General features: G+C 40.2%; 1 protein-coding gene across 2 annotated transcripts in view; it reads left to right on the top strand.

Annotated features, from left to right (window-relative positions):
* Positions 1-16,865, top strand: part of DOK6 (docking protein 6) — a 400,728-nt gene that overhangs the window by 181,429 nt on the left and 202,434 nt on the right. The window lies entirely within an intron of this gene.

Raw genomic sequence — 16,865 nt, 5'->3', positions numbered from 1 at the left:
TCAAACTGTATATGAAACAATGACTCAGAAGATGGATTAAGATACAGGAATAAATAGTAAGCCTTATCTTAAAGGGAATGTATTGTATTTTTTTAAAGTAAGCAATACTGGAAGTTTTGATTGTGTTTTGTTTACAGAGGTTTTGGTGCTGATTTTTTATTTGTCTTTGTCTGGGTTTTGCGCCCAGATGGTCCAGAGACTCTTGAGGTTTTCAGCTAAGCTTGTAGAACAAGTAACCATACCTATGGGACATTATTAAGGGAAGCAGTGACATGGATTCTGGTTTTTGCAAAGTGTTGCTATAGGCATTTGCTAGGGGAGTGATGCTGTCATGCGAAAGAGAGAGGCAAAAAACAATTAAAATCTCAGGACACTTTAAAGCTGAACTTCAAGCAATTTGTGTATTGAACAGTTACCTGACATGATGAATAAGTAAAGTTCTGAATGTATTTGGGTTTTGTGGTTCATAAAATCACCTAACATTGCTGAGACACCAAATGTTTTATATTTTTAAAGTACACTAGCTTTCTTGTTTTGAAACCACGCAAGTATGTGACTATACCCATTGGTACATTGCACTTAAAAAAAAAATCTTTAAAGTTGCACAATTGTTATTAATTGATAACACACATTTGTTTAGAGATGTACTAGATTGTTTAAAGCTATACATTTCCTTAATTATTATTAAACAATATACAGTACCATGAATGCATATAATAGAGCATTATAGACAAATAAAATGACATTCTCTAAGAGCAAACAGTCTAAATTAGATGTAACACTGCAAAGGATAACAATAAATATTGGGAAGGGAGATTGCAAAATGCGGGGTACAACAGTGATATAGCATTGGATATGCACATTTGGCCCCAGTCATGCAAACGTTTATCCATGTGATTAACTCCATTCACATGAGTAGTATCCGTAAGGCTACTCAAAATCAGAGGGATAACCTGACACAGAAGTGAATTTTGTGGTAAAAGAAAAAAAAATTGCAGTGGCTTTATAGGATCCAGTTCAGGGTACCAGCAGCCAAGGTAGATAGGTGATATGTGTCAGTGAGTCTATTAGTTGTATTTATCTATTTTAGAGTTAAAAAATAATAGACACCTATCCGAGACCCTAGGCCAGTGGTGGGCAACCTGTGGCCATGGGCCACATGCAGCCCATCGGGGTAATCTGATTGCAGGCCATGAGACATTTTGCTGACATTGACCATCCGCAGGCACGCCCCCCTCTCCTCCCCAGTGGGCACGGTTCACTGTTCTGAGGGAAACTGCATATTCTAATTTGAGACTGCCAAACACAAAAAACTGAAAATGATATAAAATGACCATCCTGATGTGGAAAGAAGGGCACTCTCACTCAGTCTAAATTTACCTAACACCCAAACCAAACGTGTTGTCTGAGATTTTTGTTAATGTCTTGGTGACAAATGAAGCCAGAGGGAAGATGGGTAGAGTGGTGGTGGTAGAAGTCTCCTGCTGAGACTGGTTGGGTGCAGTGTAAATATTTTTAAAATTTTTATCCTATGGTTGTGTGGGAGGCAAAGTGGGAAAATAGTGGTGATTAGGAGTTGTTTTTTAAGCCACCTTATTTAACTACATTGTCCAGTCAATTATTTACCATTTTATAATCCTATAAATGAATATGGTTGAAGAGCCATGTGAAACACAAAATGGAAAATCTCCAGGCATGTGGACAGACAGGGAAATTTGAAATTAGGGAAAAAACTTTTTACAAAATGTTACCAGTACTTAATAATACAGTATTATTATCATATTTATTGTCCCGAAGCTACAAAAGATAATTCTATTCTGATGATACAAGCTCTAAGAGGGCATAAGTGACAGACCTTTATTAAGTCTTTTGAAAAAGATTTACATATTTCTTCTTATGAAAGTCCTATAAAAGATAAAAGTGACTTGAAGGATCATCCTGGTGTTATTACTGTGTTCAATAAAACAAAAACTGTGTTGGATGAGTCAGTTCTCAAGATTGCTGCACCAAACTATTCCAAATGGCATAATTATTGTGGTTTTAGTGCTTACTAAGTGTGGTATTTTAAAACCAGTAGAACAGCTGTTGTAGGAAATCTTCATAACTGTTTATTTTTTAAATAAAAAAAAAATTGCATCATGGAATCCCGAATGTAATGTGTAGAAGCACTGTGTTTAATGCTCTTTATTATGGGCAGAGCTGATAATATTGTCCCATTATAAAACTCTGTTTAGAGTTACATATGACTTTGCAAAACTTTAATTATTCAGGCTGAAATTTTCTATGTTGGGTGCCTGCATCAGGCTGAAATTTGTTGGCGAGTTTCACCAGAAATAGTTCAGAGATATTTGGGGGTGGGGAGGAAGACACTGATAACTGTTTTGTTGAGAAGCCGAACTTTCCTGTGGAAAACACCCAAAACTTGCCAAGTTATGAGTCTCTGAAAATCTGTTTGCACAATCTCAGTAGAGATTTGTTAGAGTTTGCTAAATACTAGCTACATTTACTAGCTACTTTCTTTGACATTTCCGTCTGTAATTAGCATGCTCAATCCTAGGGCTGCAGGTGCTGAGCAGAACTATTGCCGCGGTTGCTGCTCCCGGCTGCTGTTTCACTTGGCACAAGAACTGAGAGCAGGAAGACTCTCTCTCCTATGCTTTCAGTGCTCTCCCTACTGGGTGCCGGGCAGCATCGAGGAGGAAGCTTCCAGACTCGAATGCAGAGTCAACAGTCAGATTTCCAGCAGCATCTACTACTGCTATCAGTTACTGCATTAACTCAAGCTTCAGAGGTCTGAATGAATCTAAATGTTCCAACCATGCTTATGACCCATTTGAGTGTCAAGGTGAAGCCACATGAAGGAATATCTGTTTGTGCAGTTTCATAAAAAAGCCCTAAAAATTACATGCTAGAACATAACGGCCACACTGGATCAGACCAAATGTCCAGTTAGCCCAGTACCCTGTCTTCTGACAGTGACCAATGCCAGGTGCCCCAGAAGGAATGAGCAGAACAGGTAATCATCAAGTGATCCATTCCCTGTTGCCCATTCCCAGCTTCTGGCAAAGAAAGGCTAGGGACACCATCCCTGCCCATCCTGGCTAATAGCCATTGATGGACTTATCCTCCATGAATTTATCTAGTTCTTTTTTGAACCCTGTTATAGTCTTGGCCCTCACAACATCCTCTGGCAAGGAGTTCCATGGGTTGACTGTGCGTTGTGTGACGAAATACTTCCTTTTGTTTGTTTTAAACCTGTTGCCTATTGATTTCATTTGGTGACCCCTAGTTCTTGTGTTATGAGAAGGATTATGTAACACTTCCTTATTTACTTTCTTCACACCAGTCATGCTTTTATAGACCTATATCATATCTCCCCTTAGTTGTCTCTTTTCCAAGCTGAAAAGTCCCAGTCTTATTAATCTCTCCTCATACAGAAGCCGTTCCATACCCCTAATCATTTTTGTTGCCCTTTTCTGAACCTTTCCAATTCCAATATATCTTTTTGGAGATGAGGCAACCACATCTGCATGCAGTATTCAAGATGCAGGTGTACTATGAATTTATATAGAGGCAATATGATATTTTCTGTCTTATTATATATCCCTTTCCTAATGATTCCCAACATTCTGATCACTTTTTTGACTGCCACTGCACATTGAGTGGATATTTTCAGAGAGCTATCCACTGAGACACACAATCACAATACACTAAAAGAGCATTATTGAGGTTACAAAGTGAAGCATTCAGAAGTTAGGAAATGCCAGAATTAAAGTTACCTGTGCAACTTTACTTCAGTGCATACATATTATGTTACAGTCTTTAATTAAATGACCACATACTAGTCTACCTTATAATTTTTGGCATTTCTTAGCTATTGAGTGCTTCATTTTGCAACCTTAATCTTCTTTTAAAATAGTTTTTGTGGGTAACAGAATACTTACAGCTTCCATGGAAGAATAGGTGATCTATGTGTTGGTATGGTATACCATACTACTGCCAGTAGAAAAAAAGAGGTAATAATTTTAAGGGGAAAAAAGAAAACTGTTTAGACAAGTTGGAATCTAGACCTCGTTCATAACTTTGAATTCCATTTTCTCTCCTATTTGATTTCCGGAGGTTGGGAGGAAGATGGGACAAAGTTTTTTGGTGAAAATATTCCCATTTTGTAAAGAACCAACAAACTCCTTCAGCTTCAAAATTCAGTTACTGTATGGATCAGATTTTAAATGTTTTGAAATTGTATGTGTTTGCCAACTCTAAGTTTAATATAAAGAAAAGGAAAATAATAACACATCACCTCTGTCTCCTTCTTAGCAGACTTGATCAGAGAGCTGTTTGGAATATACAGTACATCCAAAATAAAAATGCTTTGTGAAATCAGTCCAGTTTAGTTGGAATTTTGTTTTGGGGGGACAAAAAGTTCTGATAATTCCCCTCCTTTTCCTTTCCTCCCTATGAGCGGAGGGTTATTAATGAGTTACTTCACATTGAGTTGTCTTTTGAAATATGTGTTAACTACTTACGCTAAACAATCTGTCCCATCTTTGTATTTAGTTGTGACACTCTGACTACCTCTCCCAGATCTGAAGAAGAGCTCTGTGTAGCTCAAAAGCTTGTTTCTCATCAACCGAAGTTGGTCCAATAAAAGATACTACCTCATCCACCTTGTCTCTCAAATATCAAAATAACATTTTTGGAACCACATTTTGACTGTACCGCACGTAGGGTAGTGATGGTTGGTGGCTCTCTTCTGAGAAGGATGAAGGTACCCATCTGTTGTCCTGACATGGCATCCCGGGAAGTATGCTGTCTGTCAGGAACCCATGTCCTAGATGTTACAGACGGATTGTCGAGAATCATCTGGTCCTCTGACTACTATCCCATGCTGCTCATCCATGTGGGCACTAATGATACTGCGAGGTATGATCCTGAAAAGATCAGAAGTGACTACAGGGCTCTGAGAGTAAGGGTGAAGTAGTTTGAGTGAGCAGGTGGTGTTCTCTTCAGTCCTTCCAGTCAAGGTTATGGCCCCAGGCAGAGACAGATGCATCCTGGACATGAATGCCTGCCTGCAGTGATGCTGCCACCATGAGGGCTTTAGCTCTCTTGATCACCGGATGCTGTTCCAGGAAGTAGGACTGCTAAACAGTGATGGGATCCACCTATCAAGGAATGGGGAAGAGTATATTTGGATACAGACTGGCTAACCTCATGAGAAGGGCTTTAAACTAGGTTTTAAGGGGGCAGGTGAGCAAAGCCCACAGGTAAGTCAAAAACATGGAGACCTGGGAGAAGGGTTGGAATCTGGAGGGAGCATGGGCTGTTATAGCAGGGATAAGAGAGACGAGATAACTTAGGGGGATTATCAAATCAATATCTTAGATGTCTGTTATGACAGACCCAGACCAGTGGGGTACAGGAGTCTGGTCAAGGCAAACACACCGGCCACTGGCTGAACAGTCTTCTGTTCTCTGAATGACCAGAGCAGGGGCTGCACTAGAGTAATCAGGAACCTGCTAGAACCAGTTAAGGCAGGCAGGCTAATTAGGACACCTGGAGCCAATTAAGAAGAAGCTGCTAGAATCAATTAAGGCAGGCTAATCAGGGCACCTGGGTTTTAAAAGGAGCTCACTTCAGTTTGTGGTGCGAGTGTGAGGAGCTGGGAACAAGAGGCGCAAGGAGCTCAGAGTGAGAGGGTGCTGCTGGAGGACTGAGGAGCACAAGCGTTATCAGACACCAGGAGGAAGGTCCTGTGGTGAGAATAAGGAAGGTGTTTGGAAGAGGCCAGGGGGAAGTAGCCCAGGGAGTTGTAGCTGTCATGCAGCTGTTACAGGAGGCACTATAGACAGCTGCAGTCCACAGGGCCCTGGGCTGGAACCCGGAGTAGAGGGTGGGCCCGGGTTCCCCCCAAACCTCCCAATTGACCTGGACTGTGGGGTCTTCCAGAGGGGAAGGTCTCTGGGCTGTTCCCCAACCCACATGGTGAATCTCTGAGGCAAGAAAATTCGCCAGTAAGCACAGGACCCACCAAGATAGAGGAGGAGCTTTGTCACACTGTATATTAATATGAGAAATATGGGGAATAAGCAGGAAGAATTTGAAATGCTAGTTAATAAACACAACTATGACATAGATGGTATCACAGAGACTTGGTGGGATAATATGTATGACTGGAATATTGGTATAGAAAAGTACAGCTTGCTCAGAAAGGACAGGCAGGGGGGAAAAGGGAGAAGGTGTTGCTTTATATGTTAAAAATGTATACACTTGGACTGAGGTTGAGATGGAAATAGGAGACAGACTTGTTGAAAGTATCTGGGTAAGGATAAAAGGGATAAAAACAAGGCTATGTCATGGTAAGGGTTTACAACAGGCCATCTAACCAGGAAGAAGAGGTGGATGAAGCCTTTTTTAAACAACTAACAACTTCATTCAAAATGCAAGACTTGGTGGTGATGGGGGACTTCAACTACCCAGACATCTGTTGAAAAAATAATTCAGCAGGGTACAGATTATCCAACAAACTCTTGGGGACAATTTTTATTTCAGAAGGTGGGGAAAGCTACTAGGGGTGAGACTGTTCTAGATCTGATTTTGACAAATAGGGAGGAACTGGTTGAGAATTTGAGATTGGAATGCAGCTTAGGTGAAAGTGATCATGGAAGGGTAGAGTTCATGATTCTAAACTTCCTGTCAGGGTGATTAAGCACTGGACTAAATTGCCTAGGGAGGTTATGGGATGGTTTAGATAATACTTATCCCTGCCCTGAGTACAGGGGACTGGACTAGATGACCTCTCCAGGTACCTTCAGTCCTATGGTTCTTTGATTAAGTGTGTGTGTGTGTGTGTGTGTGTAGGGTGAGAGGAGAGAATATAGCTGGCTGGCCGAATGAAGGGAACAGTGCTTTATGGCTGGGGGAGGGGAGGCAAGAGAGAGAAGAGGTCAAACTGCTGCAAAAGGGGACAAGGGGTAGTATGGCGACATTGACTCATCCCCTGGGAACTGGATGTGTGGAAGGGTTTAAAAGGGACAGCCCTGTGCGTGAAGCCCCCTTTTACATGGAGCAGGCGGAGGCAGCACTCAGTCTCCCTCCTCTTTATGTGGTGAAATACCAGGTTTGGTCAAGATGTGCTGTGGGGATTGCACTAACTGCCCCTTTTTTAGGGAGCCTGGGATGGAATTTTTCCCTTTCCACCAGATTGGCCTACGTGGAGTTGGAGTTTTTTTGCCTTCCCCACAGGGAGGTAGGCCATATGTCACAACGCATTATATAAGTGTAGGGCACATGTCCAGTGCAGGTACTCCATAGAAAAGGTATACAGTAGCTGGATAAATAGCTGCATTTTTTCACTTTAGAGGTGGAACTTCATGGGCATTCCAAACTTACAAACAAATTCACATAGGTCGAGTTTTGTTTGAAGATAGAGAAAAAGACAAAACAAATATAAATGATTGTCTGATCATATCTTGAGTTACTTTTCCCAAGAGATAATCAAGTAGGCTCTCTCAGTTTGAGCTACAGAAAAGAAAAAAACTATGGGTTTATGTGTATCCAGAGAGCACATCCTAATGTCTGACTCCTTTGTCTGACACAGTGGCAGGTCCCACCTTGAGAGCATCTTTTTACTTTCTCTTCCTTTTGAAAAGATCCTGCTTCCCAGTGATGGGCAGGTGAGAATCAATTAACATTGACAATAGCCTTTGTGTGCTGTGGATTTTTCCTGGGGTGACAACCTGCTTTCCCTGCTCAACCAGTTCTAACTGGGCTTTTGTGTGCATATCTGCTGTAATATAGGCTTTAGTGAAATCTGGGCTCAGTAATCAAAGGTGAATGGTTCTGATTCTGTGTTGGAATTGCTGTATTTATGGTCTTTTGCGGCACCATTCAGTGTTCCAGGAAGAGGTATTCATTCACCTATTGTTTGGGCACACATAATGATCAAAAGTCAACTCTTTCCCCATCCCTTTTTCCAGTAGTTATAAAATACAACTAATAACTTTAGAGCATAGGGAAATACCTGTTCAGTTTTATAAACTGTCATTAATAGTCAGTTCCAAACGGTCACCTTAACTTTTAAGTGTAAAAAGGGAGATACTTTCATATTCTTCATGTGAATTGTTGTTGTTGTTTTTTCAAGTTGTTCCACCTGGCCTTGTCATTATGGGAGAATATTGCTGTTTTTGTTGTTTGTTTAAACTAGCCACCTAGAAAATTATGCAGAATTCTTTTAACAGCGAATACAGCAGCTTTTATAAGATTAACGAAGTAGATTGATTTTTTTTAATGGAGTTCTTCAACTGAGCTAAGGAATGATGTAGCTGTTAGGCTAGAATTTATTCTTAATGATATTCCTGCTCCTACCTTGTATGAAAAAAGCCAGATATTCAGGTAATCAATTGTATGCAAGGTCTTAGAACAAATTTTGAAATAGAAAGTAGTTAAGGACATAGAGGCAAGTGGTAATTGGGATAAAATGCAGCATGGTTTTACAAAAGGTAGATCATGCCAGACCAACCCGATCTCTTTCCTTGAGAAGATAACTGATTTTTTAGACAAAGGAAATTCAGTAGATCTAATCTACTTGGATTTCAGTAAAACATTTGAAACAATTCCACATGGAAAATTGTTAGTTAAATTGGATATGATGGAGATTAATATGAGAATTGAAAGGTGGATAAGAAACTGGTTAAAGGGGAGAGTACAATGGTTCATACCAAAAGATGAACAGTCAACTGGAGGGAGGTTATTAGTGGAGTTTCTCAGGGATCGGCCTTGGGACCAATCTAATTTAACATTTTTTATTAATGACCTTGGCATAAAAAGTGGGAGGATGCTAATAAAATTTGCAGATGACAGTCTGGGGGTAATGCCAATACGAAGGAGGACTGAAATATCATACAAGAAGATCTGGATGACCTTGAAAAGCAGAGTAATAGAAATGGGATAACATTTAATAGTGCAAAGTCATGCCCTTAGGGACTAACCACAAGCATGTTTGCTATAAGCTGGGATTTATCAGTTGGAAGCAACAGAGGAGGAGAAAGATCTGGGTGTATTGGTTGATCACAGGATGACTGAGCCCTCAGTGTGATGCAGGTGTGAAAGAGGCTAATGCGATTCTAGGATGCATTAAGTGAGGTATTTCCTGTGGAGAGGGGGAGTGTTAGTGCTATAATACAAAGCACTGCTGAGACCCCATGTGGAATACTCTGTGCAGTTCTGGTCTGTCATGTTTAAGAAAGATTAATTCAAACTGGAAAGATGCAGAGAAGGGCTACTAGGATGATCCAAGGAGTCTCAAAGAGCTTGGCTTGTTTAGCCTAGCCAAACAAAGGCTATAGGGAGATATGATTGCTCTCTATAAATACATCAAAAGGATAAATATCTGTGAGGGAGAAGTTATTTAAGTTAAATGCCAATGCTGACAAAAGAACAAATGGATATAAATTGGTCATTCACAAGTTTAGGCTTGAAATTAGATGACAGTTTCTAACCTTCGGAGGAGTGAAGCTCTGGAACCGTCTTCCAAGGGAAGCAGTGAAGGCAAAAAAGACTAACTGGCTTCAGGACTGAGCTTGATAGTTTTATGAAGGAGAAGGTACGATGAGGCTGCTTACAATGGAATATAGCTGATCTGCGACTGCTAGTACCAAATATCCCCAGTGGCTTGTGATCAAGATGGGGAGGTCTCTGAGTTGCTACAGAGAATTCTTTCCTGGTGTCTGGCTGTTGGGTCTTGCCAAAATGCTCAGGGTCTAACTGACCGCCATATTTAGGGTCAGGAAGGAATTTTCTTGTGGTCAGATTGGCAGAGACCCTGTTTTGTTTTGGGTTTTGCGCCGCCTTCCTCTGCAGCATGGGGCATGGGTCACTTGCAGGTTTAAACTAGTGTAAATGGTGGATTCTCTGTAACTCGAAGTCTTTAAATCATGATTTGAGGACTTCAGTAACTCAGCCAGAGGTTATGGGTCTATTACAGAGTGTGGGGGTGAGGTTCTGTGGCCTGCAATGTGCAGGAGGTCAGACTAGATGATCATGATGGTCCCTTCTGGCTTTAAAGTCTGAGAGTCTATTAGAGGGACCCAGAATAGAGAGGCTGAGGGAGAAAGAGATCCAACATAAAGAGGCTGGGGAGAGGAAGGAAGTTGCACAGACTTTGTCTTGTCCCCTCTTCATGGCAATCAAGTAAGATGTATAGGATGATAGAGACCCATCCCCTTTGCAGTAGCCAGGACACTCTTGGGGAGCAGTAGAGTAGAAGAACTTCAGTTAGGAAGTTCTAGAAGACAACAAAGAGGCAGAAAATTTCATCTGACCGCCAGCAGATGATGGAGGTTCAACTATATCTGTTACCTGTTAATCAGAGATTAGTATGAAAGATGTGAGTTACCAAGCAGAGACCAAAGCCAACACCCTAACGCACAAAGCTTAGCACCCTCGCCCTTTCTAGTGTGGGGATCTGAACTTCTCATTTGGCCCTTGCCCCTGGATCTTACTATTGGGGCAGTGAGAGAGCCATATGTTCCATAACTTCCTCTAACTAGTAGCGTGATAAGTGTTTCAATCTCTGCATTATGCCAACCTCTGTATTCTATACCTAAGTAAAAACTATACCAATGACATGATGTAAACACATACAAAAAATAAAATCCTGCAATATGGTCTAACATTTGGCTAGCTAGAGAGAATAAAAGTTGTTCTTTAGCCTTTGGTTGTTTATGGAAAAATTGAAATCTGATATTATTCATACATTGTGCATCTATGTATAATAAAACTTCCTTCTGATTCAATTTAGAGTTTCTCAAGAGACTTGCCAAATGTACTCTACCATAAATAATTGTTAGTCCTCTGCAGCACAAATTTTAAGATATTCTCTTCCCTTTCCATATTCATGACATAAATATGAGTCCCTATGTAAAGCTGAAGTAGTTCTAAATAAGATATAATGAATGAACAACTTAAGAGATGAACATTTTATCGCGTATACATTTATTTAAAAATTGCTAAGATACTAAGGCACTAAAAATTTTAAATTGCCTTCATGCTGTATATCTCAGGATGTCAGCATACTCTTCATACACTATAGGATAACCTTTCAAGAACAGGTGTCTGTGGTAGACCATAATAATATGGTTATGCAGAAAAATAATAACATTGTTTTTCTCTTTCCTAGTGCCTTCCATCTAGGAATCTCAATAAGGTTTTATAAACATTGTCTCAAAACATTCTTGTGAGGTACTTGGAGGTATTTCCCCCCCACTTTACAGGTGAGGAAATGGAAAGTAGTTTAACTGAATTGCCCTGATCTCACAGAAAGACTGGCAACAGAATTCAGATGCCCAAGTACCAATTTTCATGTCTTAGTCATGACTTCCCTTCATAAAATATAAATCTGGATACCAAGGTGACCAGATGTCCCAATTTTATAGGGACAGTCCTGATATTTGGGGCTTTATCTTATACAGGTGCCTATTACCCTCTACCCACATCCTGATTTTTCACACTTGCTATCCGGTCACCCTAATATACATATGGGTATTTGCATACAAGGTGAATAGTCACTAGTGCTGGTCAGAAAAATTGAAATACTTTGAAAATTTTATTAAAATAGGAGGGGGGAGTTATGTGTATTTCCCCCTCTTACATCTCATCCTTTTCTAGATGCTCATATTTTGTGGATGCAACAAAAATAGCAGAACACTATTTTTGTATTCTGACCTTCTATATATAGGTAGTTATTTTTGGGGACGTTCTAACGCCTGTGTTAGACAGAACGTCAGACTAGGTGACTGCAATGGTCCCTTCTGGCCTTGGGATCTATGGAGTAGCTGGCTTTCCATACTACATGAAAATAGACAATTTGTGTTGAAGGTGATGAACAAATCCATTAATTTCACTTCTCCTCTGCTCCCTCCTAAACAATCTTGAAAATATTCGTACTGTTGCTTATTTTTATATATCTCATAAGCTGGCATACACATTTTCAGTATTGTAAATGTTTTCAATTAAGATGCATTGCTACGGGTAGGAATTTGGTGGCGGTTAATCAGGAGAGAAGCAGATTATTCTGAGGCAAAGCTATTGGGGAAAAGGATGAGGGCTGCACACAAATGGAGTTCTTTTGTTTAAAAGTACTTCTGAAACATCTGTGTTAACAGTCGCTAAAGAGCCCTCAGAATTACACAGAACATTTCTACAGCTCATGCTAAATCCTGTCCTCCAACTGGTTACTTTAAAATCAACACTTACCAGCTTTCCACTATGAATTAGGAATTAATATTCATACATTTGTCTTTATGGCTATTATGGTGTTTCTATTCTCCTTATGTCATCTTGTTTCTTTGCTATAGTAACTTGATGCTGTTAGGCTATCTTAGTTAATTCCAGCCAACTATTGTATTTGAAATGGTGATCAGAATAACTACCGTGATTGGCAGTTAGACAACATAACCTTATGCTGTTTTAGCAGAAAATAGAGAATATATAATGTGTGTTATGTAAAGTAAGTCAAGTATATATTATTATTAGATCCAAAAAATACATATGAAAAGAGTGTTGAGGGTACAAAGTCAAGCACTCAAGTTAGGAAATGCCTGAATTAAAACTGCCCATTCAACCTTCATTCACACCCCTTGTGTTATGCATTGTTGCAGTCTTTAATTATATAGCCATATGCTATTTTTTTCCATAGGACTTTTCCCTAATTCAGTGCATTGGAAGAGCAGTGAATGATGCAGGGCACTGCAGGAGGAGAGAGAATATTCTCTTGTGTTGAAAGCACTGGACTGGGACCCAAGTGAGCTGGATTCTAGTTCTGTCCTTGACATAGATTTCTTGTGTGATACTGGGCAAAACTATCACAATGTATACATGCAAGGGAGTTCAATTAAAGTTGCATGGGAGACTCTGATTTGGCATTTCCGAACTTTTGAGTCCTTAGTTTTCAGGTGGCAACATACTTCTAACATAGTTTTGTTTTTGTATGTCATAATAATAATAATAAACGTTATTTAATTTACAGTATGCAGTTCTCTGGAATGAAATACTTACGGGCAAATCCTCAACTAGTATAAATTATCTTAGGCCTATTGAGGTCAATTAGCCTATGGCAATTTACAGCAGGTGACCTTTTCCCCCTTAAAAGCTTGTAGAAAACATGTGAGATATTAAGACACACTGTTATGAAGAACTGATTATTTTGTGTGATGAAGTGAAGGACAGAGTTGACAAGGAAATTGAGAGTATCCTCCACATTTACGTTTTGGGAACTGGAACCAAATCCTTTTCACCTTACTCATGTGAATAGTACCACTTACATATGTAGTAAAAGGAAATGGAATTTACGGATATATCTGTTTCCGGAAACTTCATAAAGCAAGTATTTGTGGCAGGATTTGTTGATACCTCAGGGCAATCTTAGAAAACAATCTATTTTGAGATAATCCTGCTTATATTGCATATCACTTATTTTATGTCTCCTCATTTTTATATTATTGAGGATATTCATATTAAACAGCATTTTTGTTTTTAAGTTCATCTATTTACTCTGCTTATCACTCATCCAAACCCCTAATCCTTCTACTATGCTGTCATGAACTCACTATTAGGACTTCAGTTGAGGAATAAGTAGCAGAAGCATCTTAAAAAATGTTGTTTCCATACAAACATGCCTAATAATAGTCTGATAAAAAGACATAACTCTACCTATGTCTGTCTGAGAACATACCTCATTTCAGGGCTGAAGCACATTTGCAAGTTCTGCTACATTCAGGACATCAGAATCTGGTATTATGTAACTAGGCAAGACACCACCTGTGGTATGATAGCAATGGAGAGGAACTTGGAAAACCAGTCATCAGCTAAGGCATGAGGGTCTCTACTCATCTTCCTGGAGTATAGGTTAGCACTTTCAGGGTATGTGAAAACGTGCATCATATTGTTAAACCATGTGACTTCTGCAGCTCCTGGCCTCCCTTGAAAATAGTGTACATTTAGAGGCAGCACAAAAATCCCTGACATTAATTTATAGATGGAATTTGGGGTATTGACAGATGATGTATGACTGGAGAGATTTAAATGAATAACATGGTAATTTACTGCACCTAACCTGAAACACCAGGTCTATTTTTCATTTTCTGTCACTATTCAGTCTCAGTTGCATTTGACTACTTACATAGCGTGCAGTACATGGTGCTATAAATAGATTAACCATTTAACCATTTAAAGTCTTTTCTGAAAGTCTGAACCTGTCATTGAATGAAGGTGTTTTGAACTGACTAGTATGTTTATATGGGCATAGAAAATAATGTATACAAGTTATGTATACTTACCTGGAGCCTGGAGCATTCCTATATCATGTAATATCTAGTGATATGGCTAGAGAGGAGAATACTGGTTTGGAATGAAAACTTGCCAGTCAGGAATGTTGTGTGTTCTGTTTTTCAATAAGAAACAGAATATGGTAAGTAATTTCATTCAGTGCAAAAGTTCATTATGGGAGATGAATATACCAATATGTTCAATATCCATCTAATCCCACCAGGTTTCAGGTAGATTGCCAGAAGTCACTTGCTAATTTGAACATTACTGTCAAAATTAAAGCCCCAGTAGGCTATTGCACAGCGAGATTCTTAATAGCAACACCTCTTGGTGTTTACCTGTAAAACTTAGGAACTTGCTGCTTTTTGTTTGTTAGATTTGAGAAATATAGAAATTTCGGAAGCTGTCAATATCATACTGGTGCTATTGTGCCTTGAGAGTGCTGGATGAGGAGGTACTTCCATTAGAAGTCCATTTCTCTCTCTCTCTCTCTCTCTCTCTTTTTTTTTAAATTATCCTTGTTCTGAGATTCTCATGCTTTTTCTCAGATCAAAGGTAAATCTTTTTTGGAAAGATCTGTAAAAATATGTTAGGCTGTTTTGGAGGTATTACAGTGGGAAAACATGGTGGTCTGTTGTTTAATGTTGACTACTGTTAGTTAGGACTTGTTTGGCTTGTGATAACTCAAAAATGAGTTATTTCTGAAACTTCAATCTTCCCATGAATTGAGGGGCAGATCATCATCAGGTGTAAACTAGCATACCTTCATTTACATCAGTGGAGCTATGCTGAGTTGCACCAGCTGATGATCTGATGCTTAGCCCTTAATAACAGCATTTGAGATAAGATTTGCTTTAGAAATAAATTATAACTTGAAAATTGTGAGTGAAATCCTGGTCCTACCTAAGTCAGGCAAAACTCCCATTGACTTTAGTAAGGCCAGGATGTTATCCCATGTGTTGTACATGTAAATTGTGGCTTTTCCAATCAACTTTTGACAATGTACCATACTCTAGGTTTCCAAGCTATTTATAGTTGCATTTATTTCAATGTGTGAGCCTATGGAAAATATCCCAATGAATGTATTTGTTCAGTAAATGTTGACAAAAAGATGACTTTTTAATTATTCCCACCTGTGGCGGGGTAAAGACTCACTGGCGCGGCACCTGCTGCTGGCCGTTTCAGGAATTAGCTCTTTCCAGCCCGGAGCGCCCTCTGCAGGCCGGTGTCTCGCCTGCCGCTGGCCCAGTGTTCCTCCCAGATCCTGGTGCCTTTTACCCAGGGGTTCTGCCCACCACAGTACCCCTCCCAGGGGAACCCCCAACCCTCTGAACCCACCTTGCCTCAGTGGCTACTGCCAGTCATCATCTAGCCTCCGCTCCCTGGGGCAGACTGCAGTCTGTAAACCACTCATCAGCAACGGGGTTAGCACCTGCTGCATTTGCCTATCTCTGGGCTGCCCCTCTACAGCCCCAGTATCTATTTGGCCCTTTTAGCAAGGCCTGCAGCTTGGGGTTTTTCTTGGCTGGAGCTCCCCAGCTCCTTCTGCCGTTCCCCAGCATTGCTCCACCTCAGGTACCCTTCTCAACTCCCAGGCAACCAGGTCCTTCTCTCTCAAGAGGCGAGAGAGAGACTGTGTGTGCTAGCTTCTGGCCCACAGCCCTCTTATAAGGGCCAGCTGGGCTCTGTTTAAGCTGGCCACAGCTATGGCTGCTTCCCCAATCAGCCTACCTTTTCGCAGCTGCAGCCCTCTCCAGGGCTGCTTTAACCCCTTCAGGGTGACCACCCCGCTACATCACCGTGCAATACAGCATTCATAAAAGCATTGGACATTTACATAGATAACAAGATCATACAACATTACAATGGTAAGGGGCTTTTAAAAATTACTTTAAAAACTCATGGTGCAGGGCATAACCCAGCCTTTAGCTAGTAAGCATTAGAAAGAAACTTTGTGGTCATCTTATTCCATAATTACATACTGTATGTTTTCTTGCACTTTTCTCAGTAGTGCACATGTTTTGACTGTCCCTCCATTCCAGGGATGTCACTCATTCTTGTCCCAAAGTTGCCATTGTTACACTCATGGATTTGGTATTCCCTCCATTTTATTGTTGGAAAATTATTTACATCTGAAATAAGGATTCAAGACACTGGGGTTATCGAAAGAGTTATTTGCACCAAAGGAACAATTCCCACAGCTTTTTAAATTTCCTACCTGAATAATTTTTGTCCCCATCATTTTGGGCCTTCGCAAACATATCTCTGTAGCATATTGCATCTCACATTTGGACCTTACCAAACTGAGGTATGCTGAAATGTCTGGCACTGGCTGCTTTTTGAAGACAGTATAATGGACTGTATGGACCACTGATCTAATCTAGGATGGCAAATCATATGTTCCAGAAGGGGTGTGAGGCATATTTGGGAAGAGAATCCAGGAATCCTGGCTACTCCTCTGCTGTCACAATCAGAGAACACTTTTGTCTCTCTGCCTATTCTTCATACAGATCTGTTATGCTTGTTGCTCTGCTACATTT

The sequence above is a fragment of the Trachemys scripta genome, chromosome 2, assembly GCF_013100865.1.
Source record: "Trachemys scripta elegans isolate TJP31775 chromosome 2, CAS_Tse_1.0, whole genome shotgun sequence".
Lineage (NCBI taxonomy): Eukaryota > Metazoa > Chordata > Testudines > Emydidae > Trachemys > Trachemys scripta.
The sequence above is the reverse complement of the archived record's forward strand: the minus strand, read 5'-3'. Positions and strand labels throughout refer to the sequence as shown.